Here is a 17,600-nt window from a genome sequence, read left to right on the forward strand (position 1 = left end):
CTCTTCGGGGAGTCCTGCTCTGGTTGCTGGACTCAAGGGACTCCAGCCCCACTATGGTTTCTAGGCCAATGTCCACCAGACTCACCCAAATTCCCTTTGTAGAATTTAGACAACTCCCCACTAGTATATTCAGAAAAAAAACGTACTGGGTGTTATGGGCTGAACTGTGTCCTCCCACCCCCCATTCTTTTGTTGAAATCCTAACCCCTAGTAGCTCAGAATGTGACTATATTTGGAGACAGGACCTTTAAAGAAGTAGTTCAGTTTATTTAGTTTTTTTAATGTTTTTTTTTTTTTAATTTGTTTTTGAGAGAGAGAGAGAGATAGAGCACAAGCAGAAGGGCAGAGAGAAAGAGAGGGAGACACAGAATCCAAAGCAGGCTCCAGGCTTCAGGCTGTCAGCACAGAGCCCAACGCGGGGCTTGAACCCATGAACCGCGAGATCATGACCTGAGCTGAAGTTGGGTGCTTAACCGACTGACCCACCCAGGCACCCCAGAAGTAGTTTAGTTTAAATGAGGAGGTTTAGTGAGTCCTAATCCGATGTGACTGGTATCCTTATAAGAAGAGGAGATTAGGACACAGCTGCACACAAGGGGGAAGACTTTGTGAAGGCCCAGGGAGCAGGTGGCCATCCACAAGCTGAGGAGAGAGGCCTCAGAAGAAACCAACTTTGCTGACACCTCAGTCTCAGACTTCTGGCCTTGAGAACTGCGAGGAAATAACATTTCCCTCGTTTAAGACACCTAGCCTGTGGTATTGCTGACAGCACAGCCCTAGAAAACGAACATACTGGGTCCAATGCTCCTTCTTTTTCTGGCAACTATGAGCTTCTCAGCCAACTCTAGGTGCTCTGTGGAAGTTTCCTTTTGCAGTTCTTAGTGAGCTCTCAAAGGACATTGCTCTTCTCGCCCATCGGTTTTTATCTTCTTTAATTATAGAAGTATAATTGATATACAATGTTATATTAGTTTCAGATGTACAACATATTGATTCGACAATTCTATATATTACTCAGTGCCACCATGCTATGTATAGTCACCATCTGTCACCAAACAACATTATTGCAATATTATTAACTATATTCCCTATGCTGCTCTTTTCATCTCTGTGACGTATTTATTTCATAACTGGAAGTTTGTACCTCTTAATCCCCTTTATCTATTTCACTCATTCCCTCCTCTGCCCACCCTTCCCCTCTGGCAACCATCTGTTTGTTCTTTGTTTACATGTCCATTTTTGTTGTTGTTTTTTGTTTGTTTGTTTTGTCTTTGTAGATTCCACATCTAAGTGAAATCATATCTCGCCAATCAAATTTTGCCACAGAGTTTTACCTCACTTTTTTATTCTTTGCATTCTTTTCCTCCTGATGTGCTGGGAAAACCTGGGACCAGAGGTTAAAAGACTGAAGCCAAGAACATTGTTGTCAAGCTGTGACCTTGGGGAGGTCACAGAAGTGCCAGGGCCTCAGACTCCTGGCCTATAAACCAGTGGTGGAGCTGGTGCTTGCTAAAGTCCCTCCCTAGCTCTGAAAGATACTCCCAAGTCTTCCATTAACCTCACTGGATACTCTAGAGCGCTCTGCCTTTTCTCAGGTTGCTGATTTCTCCCCATCATAAAGTAGCTAGAAAATTCCTTCTTGCTACTATCTGTAAGGGAGGCCAGTAGAAAGAAGGTCCTTTCAGAGCTCATATATGCTAGTGAGAGAACCAGGAGTCATAGTTCCAATTCCTGGGGGGAGACCCCAAATCTTAGAGCTGTCAGTTAAATTCCCAATTAGACAAATTGATGAATTACTTTTTCTTCAACATAGGCAACTGTTGAAGTTAAATGTTCCTTGAAAACTGGATGATCATGGAGATCTAAAATAGTGCAAAAATCAATTTGTGAGCAGCAAGTCCTGTGAACCTAGCACCTACTCCAGGGAAGCTCTGCCATTTTGGCAGTATGGCTCGGCCTACGGTTTGGTGTCGAGCCTTGGTCCAAATGAAGTATGGATCTTCCTCCTTTCCCCCATTCCGTGTGCAGCCGCTGAATCCAGCCTTGGAACTCTTTATCAGCTTACCTATTGTACCTGTTATAACAGGTACTGGCCCATGGGTCATTGTGGCACACACTTTGAGCTCATTCTAGGATTTATTCACCTGAAATTGGAGGCCACTAACCATTTTCCTGATGAATGTCCAGTGGCTCCTTGTTTTGCTAATGTGCCCCTCTTTAATTCTGTTTAGCTCAATGCAGCTTACTAAATTTAAGTTCTTCCTATGTATTCAGAACCACAAGGATACACAGTGTCACATACAAAAGGACTACATGACGCAGTCCTAGACCCCAGAGAGCTTACAGTTTTCCCAGGAAGATAAGATACATACGGGAAACAATCTGAGAATGGTGAAGATGAAAAGAGCAATAGTCTCTGTTAGGCTGAATAGGGGCTCGAGTGCTCAAATTGATAATTGAGTCAGTAAGTTTCAGGACTGGGGAGAAAGGGGAGAAATTAGAGATGACGGCAATTTTAGGAAAGACTTCAAAGAGCAAATGTGAGCCTTGATCTGTTCTTGGCATTTTAGGAGACGAGTGATAGTAGTTTATGCGGACATCTCAGGCCGTGGAGGATCAGAAGAACCCCCTGGACTCATGGAAGTGAGATGTTGAATTAAGAGAGAGGGATCTTAGGAGAGGTAAGAACTAGCAGAGAGAAGGGCCAGAGATGGAAAGTGGACTTGAAAAAGCAGCCTGTTTAATTTGGACTGTGTGAGATGGTTTCCAAATAAACACCCTTCCCCTTTCTCCATTCCATACCTTTTTCACTTTCCAGACCCTGATGTCATGACTCAGCACAGCTGCAGTTATGTATCTTTTCCTTTCCGCTCGAACCCCTTCAGCTAAACTACCACTTTGTTGGCACCCAAAATTGTGTGCACTGCCAGTGGAGCAGATGAGAGATTGATTTTGGACTGTCAACCCTGACAGAAAGCGGAGGGCCACTCCATGGCTTCCTCTGAGGTGGCCACTAAAAAAGCGGTGTGGGATGGGTCTTCTGAGAGGGTGGAATTTGCAAAAGCCTTTTCTAAAAACTGGGCACTGAAAGACCCTCATCCTTTCTAAATCAGTCTGAACTCTGACTCCCTTCAGATGGGAGTCCCAGAGTTCATTGCCCTCCAGTGGGACAGGGATGGCACTGGTAGGAGTTAATGTGCTGGTTTACCTGTTAAGGTCTGAGGGCTCAAGGGAAGAGAGGGATGCTGGATGTGGCAACAGCTACCAAGCTATCATAGGAAACCAGCAATTTAACAGGAGAGAACAGATTTTTCTTCTTTACCCTGACAGGAGAATCACTTCCTTAGAGAATGCCAGGAGCCATTGGTAACAGGTAACTTTGTTACTGAAAATATCATCAAGAAGAATTTGGGTGGGCTTTGGTCTTTCTTAGGTGGTGGAATGGACACATGACCTAATGAGGGTGTCATTAAGATGATTTAGATGATTGCTTTAGAGACCTTGGAAAAGTACCTTCCTAGAGCACTGGAACGTTCCTGTGAATTAATTCACCTATGCCCATCTCCTTCCAAGACAAGCGCGAGAAGGGGAGGCAGACCCATAGAGGGAAGACCACAAATGGATAGAAAACACACTTTCCTTTCACCCTGCTGCTTCCATCTGCGTTATTCTTGGGCAGGTAAGTGTTCCCATGGCTGGTCACCACTTTAGTTCTGGTCTGATGTACTAGCACACCAGGAAGAGATGACCTTTGTGGCCCAGTCAACCCAGAAAGGCAGTTTTGCTGCCTACCAGCAAATAACTGAGTAATCCAGGTATGACAGGATTTGAGCTAGATGTCCCTCCTTGTGGAATGTTGATATAAGAAGGAAAAAAATTTACTGATTTTGTTACCTTGTGAGAGACAGTACAGCATGGTGGTTAAGAGCATGGGCTTTGGGCTCACTTGACTCACATCTTGTGTCCATTGCTTAAGAGCTATATGCCCTAGGCCAAGTTTCTTACCTTCTCCAAGCCTCAGTTTCTTCACCAGTAAAACAGGGATAATAGTACAGATCTAAAAGTTGTTTTAAGAACTTGATGAGATAATATATGTGTGGCACATTGTGGTCAATCAGTAAATAATAGCCGTTACTAATAATTATTGCTTATATAAGATTTGGATAGAAAAGATATTTGGTGACTTTAATGAAATGGGCCATTTGTCAAAGAAGTTCTTTATAGTACTCATTACTAACAACAAACAAATAAATGTCAAAAACCCTGGGGAGAGATATGAATAGGGCAGATGCCCTTGACCTCCTCTATGACCACATGGCAATAACCTTTGGTCACTGGGTAGCTGACTAAAGCTGGCTACCTGTCTTTCCTTACCCCATGACCAATGAGAGGACAGTACCCTTTGTCTTGCTGGTAGCTAGCATAATAGGTCTGACTTGGAAACTGTACTATATCCACTCAAAGAATATTTACTGACCTCCTGCTGTGTGCCAGACACTGTTGTAAGAGTTGGGGATCCAGCAGTAACCAATGTCCTTGACTCCATGGAACATACATAGAAGTACCTACATGTAAGCAATTAACAAGGTCATTTCTGATAGTGATGAGGGCTATGGAACATCTTTTCCTCCAGAGTCATGTGTTGAAGGCTTTGCCACAGCAAAGACCCCTGCTGATGGTGAATGTGGCTTTCAAGGCCACCAGGGCTGATTCCACTGTGCCTATCTGTGCACACACAGGACTCCAGGGCAAAGCTTCTGACTTGTGAGACATAAGGGCCCCCAGGTCCTCTGAAATACAGAGCTCCACTCAGTGTGGGAGAGCCTTGGAAAATCCTTTTTCCCTCCTCTTGGGATCATGTTTTCAAACAACTCAGTGCTTTCCTGTCTCTCCCACTTGCATAGATCGCTGTTATTTGGAAGCTTAAAAAAATGCGTAGAGGCCTTGGGATTACATGTTTCTTAGTCAAACAGAAATATATTCCCCATTTTTAGCCTCCATGCAGAAAAGTATCTCTGGAAACATACACTAACCAATGCCAAATGCCCAGGAGTCAGGAAAAGCGATACCTGCCAAAGCTTTAAAGTTGGATTTTCATCCAAAGTGAAAATTAGGGAGCTGGCTCTGCTGAGCTTTGGATCTGTGACACAGGAAGCTGAGCGGGCCCTGAACTAGAGGTCAAGGGAGCCCAGGTTCTCTGGAAGTTATTAGTCATGTTACATTGGGCAAATTGCTGCATATCTCTGGGGCTGTTTCCTCATCTGTCAACTGGGACAATTCGAGAGTTGTTGTGGGGGTAAAATAAGGTAATGCATCTATTTGCATGATCCATCCAACACCCTGGCTTCTTCATTCCTTGACCTCACCTCCAAAAATCTTTCTGCAACCCAGCTTGGCCTTCCACTGTCTTGGTTACCTAGATCACATCGTCACCAGCAACTGCTCTTAGTCTAAAATTTGGTTTCAAGGATTCTCTTCTCTGAGAATGATCTAGTCTTCCTCTGGCTCTCTGGCACCCACACTGAAGAATTCCCTGATCCCCTCAGGACCACCCATCCATTGCCCCGATGGTTCTGTCATTATTCCTCTCTCCCTTTGGCCTCACTTCCTTTCTTGTCTACTCTAGAATCAGCAGTTGATCGTAACCACTCCTTCTCTTCTCTTACATTTTCCTTGCACAATCACAGCTGTAGTTGAACCCAACTATTCACCTCGTTGCAGCTGAATGTAGCTGGGGTGAATCACACAATGGGGTTATTTTTTCCGCCCATTTCAATGTCATGACCCCTTACCTTAAATGAGCATTTACCGCAGTCTAGCTACCCCATTATGTTGCCCTAGTATGGTGGCTTTTAAATTCACCAAGGTGGTGAATAGTCTCTTCTCTTTTCTTAAAACTCCTCTGTGTCTTCCCCTGCCTACCTCTGCTGATGAACCTTACCTCTTAATTCAAAGAGAATTGAAGGACTTGGACAGAAACTCCTACATCTTTCTGCCATCCGATCTACCAGCCTCTTCGGACCCGAACTCACATTATCCATCTTCCCTCTCACCGCAGAGGGGAGTCTGCCCATTTTTGCCTGGATTCCTCCCTTTCTCAGCAACTTCACTCCTGTGCTTGACTCACCTTCTTTCAACACATCAGTCTTCTTTCTCCTGGATCTGTTTCCCAAAGTATAAACGTCCTCTAATATAGCTCACCTTAAAACAAAACAAAATATATTCATTTTGACCATGCATCCTCCTGCCATCCAGTTCTTTGCTCCCTCTTGGTGAAAACCTTCTAGGGAGTTGTCTACACTCCCTGCCTTCGCTCGGTCACCTCACATTTGCTCTTCAGCCCACCTCTGTCTGGATTCTGCCTCTACTGTTTCACTGAAGCAGCTGTGTCTGGGTTGGCAATAATGTCCATGCTGCCAACACAGTGGTCACTCTTCTGTTTGTCCTCTTACTGGACTGTTTATCAGCATCCAACAGGGTTACCTCCCTCCTCCTGCTGGAAATAACCACCCCTTTTAGCTACCCTGATATGCCCTCTTCTGGTTTGCTTTTAAACCTTCTGGCAGCCCCTTCCCTGTCCCCTTGGTCTCATCTGCATATTACCAAGTGCCACCAATATGCTGATGACTCCCTAATTAATATCTTCAGCTTTGACTTTTTCGTTGAACTCCAGATTCAAACATACGAACAAACGAGACATCTTCACCAGGATATCCATAAGCCATCTCAAACGTTAACTTTCCAGAACAGAACTAAGGACTCCTCCCCAAACTGATTCTTTTCCAGCGTTTCCTACTTTGGGTTAATTTGGCTGATCCTCTTCCCCTGGTCTATGAGCTCTTTTGGGGTGCTTATTCGTCACTGTATTTGAAAAATCCTCAGTGTGTAGTAAGTGTTGGTGCTTGTAAATAGCTGTTGAATGAGGGAATGAAGGAAAGAAGGCATGTGCTTCATCTTCAGCTACATGCCAAGGAGAAGGGAGGTCTCTGGTGTCATGGAGAAAGACCTGCATCCACACTGTCCCTGGGTGAGGCAGATACCAGGCTCTTGTTTGCCCCTCTTAGGTGAAGGAAAGTAAACCAGTGAGTGGCAGTTAGGGTAAGACACTGTATGTCTTCTGTCATATGTGGGGATCTCTGGTGGCAAGGGCTCTTCCTCCCAGGAAACCTGTGGAACTCACCTGTGCACAGGTGAGGTCATTTGACAGTGCACCTGTAAAAATGGGTTAACCACGGCTTGCTTTGCCTTGTCTTATTGCCTTGCTCCACCCTAGCATGGCGGCCTGTGCTGTTTCCAAAACATCTGCCTAAGAGTGGGTGATGGGTGTGCTTGGACAAAGCTCCAGAGACTAGGCCTGATTTTGGCAAACAAGCCTCTAGCAGTGGTTCTCGAACTTGACTGCACTTTGCAATCATGTGGGAGTTTTTTTTGAAAGACATGGATGCCTGGGCCCATCCCCAGAGATTTTGCTTTAATTAGTTTTGGAAGGGGGGACCGTGATTGGTATTTTTAAAAGGCTTCTAGGTGAGGGGCACCTGGGTGGCTCACTCGGTTAAGCATCTGACTTGATTTCAGTTCAGGTCATGACCTCGCAGTTCATGAGACCGAGCCCTGCATCAGGCTCTGCACTGACAGCATAGAGCATGCTTGGGATTCTGTCTCTCCTCTCTCTCTGCCCCTCCTCCGTGCTCTCTCTCTCCTTCAAAATAAATAGGAGTGCCTGGGTGGCTCAGTCGGTTAAACGTCTGACTTTGTCTCAGGTCATGATCTCACAGCTCGTGAGTTCAAGCCCCATGTCGGGCTCTGTGCTGACAACTCAGAGCCTGGAGCCTGCTTCAGATTCTGTGTCTCCCTCTCTCCACCCCTCTCCTGCTCTCATTCTCTCTCTCTCTCTCTCAAAAATAAACAAATATTAAAAAAATTTTTTTTAAAAAAACAAACAAAATAAATAAATAAACATTAAAAAAAAAGCTCCTCGGTGATTCTAATGTGCAGCCAGTCTTAGAACCTTGTTCTAAATGGATTAGATGGAATGTTCCTTTCTTGCTCAAATGGGAAGAAGGAGCCTTGCCTGCAAAGGGGCAGAGGGCTGGTAGCTCTGGAGGCTCTAGGCATACCCCCTCTCCCCTGCCCCCACCCCCCCATATCTGGGGGCCTCATCAGGACTTTTACTCCAAGTCAAGGGTCAGCACACTTTTTAAAAAAATGTTTATTTATTTTTGAGAGAGAGAGAGAGAGAGAGAGAGAGAGAGAGAGAGAGAGACAGCAGGCAGGGGAGGGGCAGATAGAGAAGGAGACCGAGGATCCAAAGCGGGCTCCACACTGACCACAGAGAGCTCCATGCGGAGCTTGAACCCACGAACTGCAAGATCACCACCTGAGCTGAAGTTGGATGCTTAACTGATTGAGCCACCCAGGTGCCCTAGGGGACAGCACACTTTTAATGCAAAGGGCCAGACAGTAAATATGTTAATGTTCCAGGGGCCATTTGGTCTGAGTCACAGCTACTTAATTTTGCTGTTGTAGTGGGAAAATAGCCGTATGCAATATGTAAATACACAGGCACAGCTGTGTTCCAAAAAACTTCATTTATGGCCACTGAAATTGGAATTTTACAAAATTTTCACTTGTCATGAAATAGTCTTCTTTTGGTTTTTTCCAGCGACAAAAAAATGTAAAAACCATTCTTCGTTTGTGCATCATATGCAAGAGTGTGGTGGCCTGGATTTGGCCTTCCAGTTCCCTCCTCCAAGAGACGAGTGGCAGCCTCTCTCCACAGCTTGAGAAATGGCAGATGCCTTCCCAACTTCCCCTTCCTGGCCTTTCCCATTTCTCCACAGGCAATGGTCTGCAAACCAGCTCTTCCCACAAGGAGTGTCAATCAAGATACGAATCCTACTTTATTTCCCCAGGCATTTTGTCCTGAACAAAAGGTGCTCATGTACTCCAGCAGGTGATTGTTAGGAAAGATACTTAGATTTTGAGCTCTTTGAGTCATGGATTTTCTCTAAGGAGCTGAGGACATTGTAGCAAGAACTATGAATGGACACTCTTATGGTATCCTCAGGAAGGAGGAAGCAGCCAGAGAGAAACTTCAAGTACTGTGAGAGAGTGTAACTAGAGTCTAGGTGTCTCATTTGTTAGTCCTATCTTCCCTAACCAGATTGAGTTTGGAGCAGACACTGTTGGATGAGGCCTATGTTCTACTTCCTGCTGTCCACCTTCCACGTCTTCAGAGGGGTCCCATGTCCAGCTCCACAGGGTAAACCATAAGTAGTTTAAGTCAAGAAATAGATACCAAAGAAATAGTTCCTTTTCTCCTTCTGGCCGTTGTCTTGTATGCCTGTTGATGCCTGGAACTGTGGCAGCTATATTGGGACCATGAGGCAAGTTAGTCTGAGCAGAACCCACCGAGGATAGTAGAGCAGAAAGGTGGAAGTAACGTTGGTCTTTGATGACATCATTGTGGCACTGAATGAATCTACTCTGGAGCTGCCCTACTCTGGACTTCTTGTCGTGTAAGTTAAATTTTCCTCTTGCTTAAAGTCATTTGTAATAGGGTTTTCTATTTCTTATAACTGAAAACATTAAGCCTCATACAAAGGTCTGGAATGATAGGTTCTTCACAGCACCCAATACTGGGCACATGATGGGTTCCTAGTTGATTGATTAAGGGAACAATTTGGGGCGCCTGGGTGGCGCAGTCGGTTGAGCATCTGACTTCAGCCAGGTCACGATCTTGCGGTCCGTGAGTTCGAGCCCCGCATCACGCTCTGGGCTGATGGCTCAGAGCCTGGAGCCTGCTTCGGATTCTGTGTCTCCCTCTCTCTCTGCCCCTCCCCCGTTCATGCTCTGTCTCTCTGTCCCAAAAAATAAATAAACGTTGAAAAAAAAATTAAAAAAAAAAAAAGGGGAACAATTTAAAATGCATGCATCCAATTATTACCTAGCAAAACAATTTTTTATAAGGAAGTCCTTCAGTAAAAGAGTTGCCTTCTTCCAGCATCTCTGGCAGGTTAGCCATCTCCTATTTATTTTGCTTGAAGTCTTAGTGATATGTAACAATAATTAGGAGGCCTGAATCCCCTTTCAGGTGAAGAGCATATAGATCATGAACTGACCCAAGCTGGTAACCAAGGCTTTGTTGGTGAATTCAGCATCTTTTGAGAATCCCATAACTCTGAGAGGATTAATAAAATCAGCTCATAATGAATCAATTGGATATTTGCAGTCACCTTGGTAACAAACAGTAGGTTCTACTTTATAGTTGGAGATCAAACTGAATTCTAATTGCTTTGGCTGCTTAACAAATTATTCCAAAATTTAGTCATATAAACTACCATTTATAATGATCACAGATTTTCTGAGTCAGGAATTCAGACAGGGCACTGTGGGGAGACTCACCTTGGTGGGGCAGCTTGAAGCCCGGTGCTAGAATCATTTGAAATATCACTCGGGGTGCCTTGGTGGCTCAGTTGGTTAAGTGTACGACTTTGGCTCAGGTCATGATCTCATACTTCATGAGTTCAGGCCCTGTGTCAGGTTCTGAGCTGACAGCTTGGAGCCTGGAGCCTGGAGCCTGCTTCGGATTCTGTGTCTCCCTCTCTCTCTGCCCCTCCCCTGCTCACTCTCCGTCTCTCAAAAATAAATAAACATTAAAAAAAAGAAAGAAACATCACGTGCTCACCCACTCACAGGCTTGCCTGTCGATGCTGGGAAGATTCAAGATCTGAGGGCTCCTCTAACCTCTCTCTGCATGTGTCTCTCTATCTGGTCTCTCCAGTAGGGCAGTTTCAGGGTAGTTGGACTTCTTACATGTCAGCTCAGACTCCAAAGTGCAGGTCTGGAGAAAGAGAGCAAGATGGAAACCATGGTAACTTTTATGACCTTGTCTCAAAAGTTGTGTAGGATCAATCCACTCCATTCTATTGCTCAAGGAGTACAAAGTTCTGCTTAAGTTCAAGGGGAGGGAACATAGACTCCATTTCTTGACGGAGGAGTGTCAACGTTATATTACATTGTAAGAAGGCTATGTGGGATGGGATATGAACTGGTTCATGCTCCATCCTGGACATTCACCATTTCTCCAGGGCCTGTGGGGATTCCAGGATGTGGAGGCAAAGAAATATGAGGTAGGAACGCCCTGTGGCTGACACCTCTGCTGGTCTGCACCCATATAACGATAGTGCCTGCTCTCAGAGTGGTTTGTTCCCAGTGGAGCTTGGATGAGTTATTAATAATTTACTGAGAGAGTTCCTTCAGTTTCCTTCCTGTCTCACAAAAAGGGATGCAGATCTGCGTTTCAAGAGAGCTCAGGCTGAAGTCAAATCCAGAGGAAGCCCTGGTGCTTGGTAACTGGAATCTTCTTTCAGCTGTTGCCACAGATTTGAGTGGTTGTTAAGAGGCCAAAAAAACGAATCAAAAGGCTGATGCTGCCTGTGCATGAATTTTTAGAGTTTATGAAGCGCTTCAAGCTACATGTTTTATTGACAGATCATTTTAAACAAGCATTTGAAGTTCATTTCAGCCCAGTAAGCAAACAATCAGTTACTGGAAACACAGAGATGAAAGAAGAGGAAACTGCCAGGTAGAGAAAGCTGAGTGGTGGTGGGCCAGAGGGGTGAGGGTGGGGCTGGTGTGGGGGAGGGGTGAGGCTGGTGGAGGAGGCAGGGAGATGTCTCAGTGCACTTTTAGGAGGCGGGTGCAGAGCCTGACTCTGCTTCCCCTGGGGAGCAGAGAGCAGAAATGCAAACAGATTACGCCCAACTCAAAACAATGATGCTAGAGAGAAAAATCTCTGTGTCTTGAATGAGGAGGAAAAGGAATGTCCCTTTCATCAGCATCCCTTTAAACACAATGAACCCAAATCATTTCCTATAACTTAAGCATTGCTGCAGTGAAACTAACATCACCATACTGGTGACAAGATACTTTTTCATGTCACCTAGGTAACAGTATTGAAAATAAGATACTATTTAACATAGTACTGGAAGTCTTAGCCTCTGCAATCAGACAACAAAAAGAAATAAAAGGCAAATCAGCAAGGAAGAAGTCAAACTTTCACTATTTGCCGATGACATGATACTGTATTAAAAAACCCAAAAGACTCCGCCAAAAAATTGCTAGAATTAATACATGAATTCAGCAAAGTTGCAGGATATAAAATCAATGTGCAGAAATCTGTTGCATTTGTATACACCAATAACGAAGAAGCAGAAAAACAAATCAAGGAAATGATCCCATTTGCAATTGTACCAAAACAATAAGATACCTAGGAATAAGCCTAACTACAGAGATAAAAGATCTATACTCTGAAAACTATAGAACACTTGTGAAAGAAATTGAAGAGGACACAAAGAAATAAAAAAACATCCCATGCTCATCCATTGGAAGAATACTGTTAAAATGTCTATGCTACCCAAAGCAATTTACACATTTAACACAATCCCTATCAAAATGCCACCAGCATTTTTTTTGCAGAGCTAGAACAAACAATCCTAAAATTTGTACGGAACCACAAAAGAACCTGAATAGCCAAAGCAATCCTGAAAAAGAAACACAGAATTGGAGGTGTCACGATTCCAGATTTCAAGCTGTGGTCACTGTAATCCTCAAGACAGTATGGTACTGGCACAAAAACAGACACATAGATCAATGGAACAGGACAGAAAACCCAGAAATAGATCCACAACTATATGGTCAACTAATCTTCAACGAAGCAGGAAAGGATATCCAACGGAAAAAATGTCTCTTCAACAAATGGTGTTGGGAAAACCGGAAGGCGACATGTAGAAGAATGAAACTGGACCACTTTCTTACACCTTACAAAAATAAATTCAGAATGGATGAAAGACCTAAACGTGAGATAGGAAACCATCAAACCCCTACAGGAAAACACAGGCAGAAACCTCTCTGACCTTGGCCACAGCAACTTCTTACTTGACATGTCTCCAGAGGTAAGGGAAACAAAAGCAAACACCAACTACTGGGACCCCATCAAGATAAAGGCTTCTGCACAGCAAAGGAAACAATCAACAAAACTAAAAGGCAGCCTATGGAATGGGAGAAAATATTTGCAAATGACATATCTGAAAAAGGTTAGTACCCAAAATCTATAAAGAACCTATCAAACTAAACACCTAAAAAACAAATAACCCAGTTAAGAAATGGGCAGAAGACATGAATAGATACTTTTTCAAAGAAGACATCCAGATGGTTAACAGACACATGAAAAGATGCTCAGCATCACTCATTATCAGGGAAATATAAATCAAAACCACATTGAGATACCACCTCACACCTGTCAGAATGGCTAAAATGAACAACACAAAAAAACAACAGGTGCTGGTGAGGATGTAGAGAAAGGGGAACTGTCTTGCGCTGTTGGTGGGAATGCAAACTGGTGCAGCCACTCTGGAGAACAGTATGGAGGTTCCTCAAGAAACTAAAAATAGAACTACCCTATGATCCAGCAATTGCACTGTTAGGTATTTACCTGAAGGATATAAAAACACAGATTCACAGGGGTACATGCACCCCAATGTTTATAGTAGCGTTATCAACAATAGCCCAACTATGGAGAGAGCCTAAATGTCCATCCACTGATGAATGGATAAAGAAGATGTGATATATATATATATATATATATATATATATATATATGTACATTTATATGTATATATACGTACATATATGTATGTGTGTGTATATATACTTATGCATACATATATATATATATATATATATATATATATATGATGGAATATTAGTCATCAAAAAGAATGACATCTTGCCATTTGCAATGATGTGGATGGAGCTAGAATGTATTTTGCTAAGTGAAGTAAGTAAATCAGAGAAAGACAAATACCATATGATTTCACTCATATGTGGAATTTAAGAAACAAAACAGATGAACATTTGGGAAGGGGGGGTGGGAAAGAGAATAGAGGGAAACAAACCACAAGAGACTCTTAATGATAGAGAACAAACTATGGGTTGATGGAAAGAGGTGGGTGAGAGTTGTGGGTACTAAGGAGGGCACTTGTTATGATGAGCACTGGGTGTTGTATGTAAGTGATGAATCGCTGAATTCTACTCATGAAACCAGTATTGCACTATCTATTAACTAAAATTCAAGTTAAAAAAAGGAAAAAAAAAACCCGAACAGAATAGATGGAGAGTGAATTCCTAAAGGTAAAAATGCTGAATAGAGCAACTTGATGTGGAAGACCTAATTAGTCTCAAGAAATATTGATGCTTGGGTTCAGCTAAATGGAAGAGTAAGTCATGTCTAGGAGGTCCTGGAAGCCAATATCTGGCCCAGAAGTAATGGGAATTGTTTAGGATGTGTTGAATAGCAAGTATCCCTAAACTAGGGCCTAAGCTGAATTTGAAAGTATGTATAATTTTAAGACTGGCAGAGCTAGTCACTGTGAAGGCCTGATAAATCTCACCTAATGGGAGAGTCAAAGGCTAGAGCCCTGGGAATAAAGGCCTGAAACAGGAAGATCAAGTTAGAGCTGCCATAGACTGGAGTCCAAGGTCACCCAGAGTCTGACCCAGAGGACAGGAGGGGGTTTTGCTGGATTTTGGCACTATGAATGCCCTGATAGGTTGGAATGCAGGCCCTCACACACTTGGGTATCATCAAAATGGGACAACAATCCTTTTCAGTCGAGATGGCTGATACCAAGGAACTCAAAAGAACAGGAGTGATGCCCCCTTAGGGACAGTGCGAGACACTGGGGGATAGGTGACCACTGAGAGCAGTGTACGAGGAAAGGCTCGTCTCAAACCAGAAAGGAAACTGAGGAGGGTTAAGTGATTGTCTAGGTAGGGGTGGGTTGTCTCCATTACTGCGATCTCAAGCTAGGATGGCCTGAGATCCATGGACTATGTTACATTATATGTATATAGTATTTGTTGACTTGTATAAATGCATATAGCTGATATACATAATTCTGTGTCTTTTCTTTCTGAGTGCAGGGAAAGCCCTGGGCAACAGCGTGCTAGCAACATCCTGTGCTTTAGCTGTAGGGAGAGAGAAGGTGGCGAGGGGTCTTGTGCAACCTGGCTTATCATCCTGCACATCCCATTAGAAGACTGCAGGGTTTTGGTCTTTCAGGTCTGGCCTGAAAGAACTTAGCATTAATGTGAGAAATCCAAAGTTTCCAAGTGTCTCTCCCCAATCTTCAACTTTTAAGACCTAATTATAAAACTTAAACACTGGTTCATGTTGAATAAGCCTTCTCTCTTAAATAATCTAATTTGGTTTATTTCATTTGAATGTTCCTAACTGCCTTCCTATTTAAACCATCTATATTTGCTTTTTAAATACGAAGGAGACTTTTGATGGTTGAGAAACTTCTAAGATCCTATTCCCATAAAATGTTCCTTAAAGAGGCATCAGTGAGTGTAAAGAAACACCAGTGGGCAGGTTTTCATTTAGCTTGGACCCTATGGGAAAAGTTAACTGTCCCTAGAAAGCAACACTGGGCTCTGAGCCAAGCAATGGGTAGTGGAGGAGAAGATAACCATTCACTGGAGTCAGCCAGTCCCTGGCTCTGGGCTCTCAAAGATAACTCTTATGAGGTTCTGTTCTGTGAAAAATAAAGGTCACCTTAGTCCTGGGGAGAGTTTAGAGAAAGGAATATAGGGCTCAGGAATAAACAAAGAATTAAAGGTAGGTTTCTCCGTGGTCAAGCGTAGGAATGCTCTTTTTTATTTTTTATTTATTTATTTTTTATTTTTTTAATTTTTTTTTTAACGTTTATTTATTTTTGAGACAGAGAGAGACAGAGCATGAACAGGGGAGGGGCAGAGAGAGAGGGAGACACAGAATCTGAAACAGGCTCCAGGCTCTGAGCGGTCAGCACAGAGCCTGACGCGGGGCTCGAACCCACGGACCGTGAGATCATGACCCGAGCCGAAGTCGGACGCTTAACCGACCGAGCCACCCAGGCGCCCCTAGGAATGCTCTTTTTTAAAAAATTATTTTCATAAATTCTCACAAAAAGGTAATACCCAGTTACATGTGTATTTTTTTTTTTACAGGATTCCAGCAATATTTATAAAGTAATGGGGTACTTCGTATGTTATGGTCATTCTTCTCGGTGCATCACATGTGTTAATTCTCCACCCTTACAAGTTGTGTGATGCTGAGCAAGGACTTCATCAACCTGGGCCTCTGTTTCCACATCTGTAAAATGGGGGTAGTAATAGCATCTCTCTTATAGGGTGGATGTGAGGATTAAAACATAATGGCTACCATTTATTGAATTTATTGAATTCTTACCACATGCCAGTTATTCTAACTCCTTTACATGATGACCTCATTTTATTTTATTTTACTAAAAAAATTTTTTTAATGCTTATTTTTGAGAGAGACGGAGTGTGAGTGGGGGAGGGGCAGAGAGAGAGAGGGAGACACAGAATCCCAAACAGGTTCCAGGCTCTGAGCTGTCAGCCAGAGCCCAATGCGGGGCTCGAACTCATGAACCGTGAGGTCATGACCTAAGCCAAAGTTGGACACTTAACTGACTGAGCCACCCAGGTGCCCCTTAAAAATTTTTTTTAACGTAATGATCTCATTTAAAAAATCTGAATACATGGGGTGCCTGGGTGGCTCAGTTGGTTGAGAGTCAGATTCTTGATTTTGGCTCAGGTTATGATCTCACGGTTCTCGAGTTCGAGTCCCAAGTTGAGCTCTGCACTGATCATGAGGATCCTGCCTGGGATTCTCTCTATCTCCCTCTCTCTCTGCTCCTCCCCCACTCTCTTTCTCTCTCAAAATAAATAAATAAACATTAAAAAAATAAAAAGCTGTATACAGGAATGTGTAAATAAATATTTTATGAAGGTAAAATTGCATAGTACATATTACTTTGTAAGTTGCTTTTTCATTTAACAAAATAACTGGGGCATTTTGTCTGTGTCATTAAGTATTCTTCTCTCTCACAATTTTAGTGACTTCACAGAAAGCCATAATATTCATGTATTATAATTTATTCAACCAATTGCCTTTGGATGTAGTTTATAGCTTTTATCTATTAGAAACACTTTGATGAACAACCTCCGGGGTGAAATTTCTCCTACATCCATCATGATTTCCTCAGTATAACTGTCTAGAAGAGGAATAGCTGAATACGCATTTAAAACAATGTCCTATGCTCTTTAGGCATCTTGTGTCCATCCATATTTCTACTAGCAGCTCAGGTAAGAGGCTCTGTGCTCCCCACTCACTCACCATGGGCGGCCTTCTGCCTAAAATTGACAGTTTGATAGTGGAAAATCAGTGTCTCCCTGTCATATTAACATACATTTCTTCAGTTTTTGGAGATTGATCTTCACCTGGGTTGGTTTTCATTTTGCAGTTATATTTTCTTAAAATTTTTAAAAAAATTTTTTTAATGTTTTTATTTATTTTTGAGACAGAGAGAGACAGAGCATGAGCAGGGGAGAGGCAGAGAGAGAGGGAGGCACAGAATCTGAAGCAGGCTCCAGGCTCTGAGCTGTCAGCACAGAGCCTGACGTGGGGCTCGAACTCACGGACTGTGAGATCGTGACCTGAGCTGAAGTCGGACGCTTAACCGACTGAGCCA

The 17,600-nt window shown here is 43.2% G+C and overlaps 1 long non-coding RNA gene across 1 annotated transcript; it reads right to left on the reverse strand.

The window, feature by feature from the left end:
* Positions 1-3,973: 3,973 nt before the first annotated feature.
* Positions 3,974-10,835, reverse strand: LOC123579712. The gene is made up of 3 exons (XR_006702911.1): positions 10,688-10,835; positions 6,128-6,201; positions 3,974-4,565 (listed from the first exon to the last, which is right to left on the reverse strand). It is a non-coding gene; the product is annotated as an uncharacterized LOC123579712 (long non-coding RNA).
* Positions 10,836-17,600: the final 6,765 nt, after the last annotated feature.

This window comes from Leopardus geoffroyi, chromosome A3 (genome assembly GCF_018350155.1).
Source record: "Leopardus geoffroyi isolate Oge1 chromosome A3, O.geoffroyi_Oge1_pat1.0, whole genome shotgun sequence".
Taxonomy (NCBI): domain Eukaryota; kingdom Metazoa; phylum Chordata; class Mammalia; order Carnivora; family Felidae; genus Leopardus; species Leopardus geoffroyi.